This window comes from Amphimedon queenslandica, unplaced genomic scaffold, assembly GCF_000090795.2.
Source record: "Amphimedon queenslandica unplaced genomic scaffold, v1.1 AMPQUscaffold_8964_Cont19096, whole genome shotgun sequence".
NCBI classification, from domain to species: Eukaryota; Metazoa; Porifera; class Demospongiae; order Haplosclerida; family Niphatidae; genus Amphimedon; species Amphimedon queenslandica.
This window is the reverse complement of record NW_003550763.1, coordinates 1-2,991: the sequence shown is the minus strand read 5'-3', so window position 1 is coordinate 2,991 and position 2,991 is coordinate 1. Positions and strand designations below refer to the sequence as shown.

Here is a 2,991-nt window from a genome sequence, read left to right as displayed (position 1 = left end):
ATGAGTGGGTGTGTATCAGGGGCTGGTGGTGTTGTAAGTGATGGAGAAAAAACTGATACTGACTACTGAGAGTGAATAAGAAGAAGCTAAACCAGTCACTGTATGCTCTCTCTCCTCTTGCTCTGATCTTTTATGATCCTCTCTCTTTTTATCTTCCTCCTCTGTCTCCTCATTCCCCTCTATCTCTTTCCCCCTCTCTCCCTCTCCTCTCTCTCTCATTTCAGGTAAGGTTTGCTAAAGCTGGAGCTAATGATAAACATAAGGTCGAGCCTAAGGAACTTTGGAAAGCTTTAAGCTACCACTCACTTGAGGTAAAGCTATTGATAATTGTTACTAGTACAGTATTTTTTTAATTTTTATTGTATTAGGTGTCAGTGTATGGTAGTTGAGGAGGTGTGTCTCTTAATTCATTGGATCAATGTTCCCTCCCACTCAATGCACTGGAGACTGGAACTGAGACAGTGTCATTCTTCCTTAGGAATAGAGGTAAATGATACTATTTATAGTAACGATGCTAGTGTACATGTTTGGTAGTGATGTAGTAATTCAAAAATTGTCCATTGCACAAAAATTTATTGTCAGAATCAACTCAAACTTTTTTATTGGCAACAGACAGACAAACAGATGTAAATAGTAATAATGATGTATATTGCTTTGCTTAGTTCTGGGATAAAACAGGGTTTGAATTGTATACTAACCAGATATACATGTAGAAGTGAAACACAACTGAGTGTATGAATGAACAGCACGCGTATCTCAGTAATTTTAAATGAGAATGGAATAATGAAGTAGAAGGAAGAAGGAAAAATTGAACAAACAACAAAACACAGTAAAAGCATGCACTTATTTACTAAAAATCATAATGCATGTACATCTCATATTAACAGTCCGTCTATAAATAGAAATAGTAATGGCCACAATAAGGATGACAAACATACACTTAAGTAACAATAGGAATAATAACAATAACAATAATAATACATGCATAATGATCATTACATAACATTTGTACAACAACATTGATTACATAGTAATTGGGGCGAGCCTGAGCTCGCCCCACTCTAGCTATACTCTCAGTCACGCCCTGTCTGTCTGTCCCTCTGTCTGTCTGTCCTCGTACGTCACCCTTATTTATGCGTAGATCTAATATGGTAGATAGATACTATGCATTACCAATGCAATATAAATTCAATTTTTCATTGAAAGTGGGAGCAGTCACAGTAAAATAAAAATGGCAACCAACACACTGGAAGAATTCATGAGCTTTCTAGCAGCAATATAAGGCAGATACACCGTCCAAAGACTTCTCCAGCAGCTATAGAAGGTTTTAAATTCAATTAATAACCTATGAAGCTCGTCTTTATTGATGCAATTGCTATTAAAACTGAAAGTCAATCAAACTTTTCCTCAGTCATCTTAATATTGGATAATATTATATCTAAAGCTAAGTAAAGCATCTTTACAGACATTTATAGGCAAGAAATGTGTATGTGAAACTAGAAGACTAAAAGTTAAATAAAATAAATGATATGAAGTGATTTTATCAGCAGCATTAAACTTTCATCATGTAAATCATGATGCATGCTTTGAAATCATTGGGAGTAGATTATAGATGGATAGATGTACACTACCCAACTCTTTACCTTGAATTTGTTTGCAGATTAAAGTAACCACAAAGTTGCATTGTGTTTTATTATGACTATTTAAGAGTTTTGTCTCTGTCTCTTTCATTTATTCATTCATTGAACTGTTTTAATTTCTACACAGAAATATGTGCTGTGTCACGTCATCATGTTCAAAGAATGAAATTGAAAGATGCTTCAAACTTTTTGGTCAGGCAGCAAACCCAGCAATGAATACTGTATCAACTACTAAAGCATGATTGGTGAGTATATTGAGGAAGTATAGGTTTGAAAGCGGATCATCTGATACTGAGGTTGGTTATAGATGATCTTGTTCATCATTGAAATACTTTCATGCATAATTTATTTTTATTTTTGTAGATACAAATAAAAAAGAAACAAGGTTTTACTCAGTCTCCAAAAGATTGTTTTTCTAAGAATGACTCCCTAATAAAATCAGTTGGAATTAAATTTTATTTTTATTTTCGGGTAGTTTACAAGCATAATATTATTTTGAAATTTTTTTGCAAAATAATAATAAGTTTCTGTAATTTTTATTAGATCAATCTCAAGGGCGTGGTGTAGCCCGCCTTAAAACCACGTGGAGTCATCATGAGAATTTTTTATACTCCTGAACCTGGATTTCCTATTGTCGACACAAGATAAGGGAGCTTCTGATTGGCTGAAGGTGTTTAGTTGCTCCTAGTGAGTCAGAGAGTTGTTCCAGAGGATAATGGATTTCATGCTTACCTCAATGGACTTTCTTAGTGTGGTGTTGTCCTTGGAGAGACTAGTTAGAGAGAGAATAGTATACATATACTTTTGTTGCATAGAAAATCTGAACCGATTCCAATCATAGATCAATGGTCTGATTAGTCTTGCCCCGCCCCTCCACAGGTAGCGAAGGGCAGGACGAAACTATGTTCTGATTAAATCTGGAATTTTTTAATTTGTTCAAAAATGGGCCCAAAGTCCCTGTATTATAAGTCAAAAAAGTATGGCTGCAATTGGTTCATGGTTTTATGTGCATGTATATAGCTACTGTATAAAAGCAGTTAAAACAATGCATGTCATGTATAAAAACCAGGAGGCTATAAAGTCTGGCCCCTATATACCACTACTAGGAGACCAGAGTGACCTTCTCCCTTTCCTATTGACTGCAGTCAGTAAAGTCTTCAAGATTATTTCATTTTTAATGACAAACATCTTAACTTTTACTAAACTCAACTAATATAGATACATGCACATCTTCACATAAATTTGGAACCTTAAAAATTAAAATTTTAATTAGAATTTCTATACAACATATTTTGTATAATTAATTATAAAAAGATGTGTGCACGTGATGGTGGCTCATTTAGCAGTGCTG

The 2,991-nt window shown here is 34.4% G+C and overlaps 2 long non-coding RNA genes across 2 annotated transcripts; one reads left to right on the top strand and one right to left on the bottom strand.

Annotated features, from left to right (window-relative positions):
• Window positions 1-7: 7 nt before the first annotated feature.
• On the top strand, window positions 8-2,459 carry LOC109591096 (uncharacterized). The gene is made up of 5 exons (XR_002189651.1): window positions 8-100; window positions 225-311; window positions 369-486; window positions 1,768-1,936; window positions 2,004-2,459. It is a non-coding gene; the product is annotated as an uncharacterized LOC109591096 (long non-coding RNA).
• LOC109591097 (uncharacterized) lies at window positions 2,259-2,914 on the bottom strand. Its single transcript, XR_002189652.1, has 2 exons — window positions 2,373-2,914; window positions 2,259-2,324 (listed from the first exon to the last, which is right to left on the bottom strand). It is a non-coding gene; the product is annotated as an uncharacterized LOC109591097 (long non-coding RNA).
• Between the last annotated feature and the right edge of the window lie 77 nt (window positions 2,915-2,991).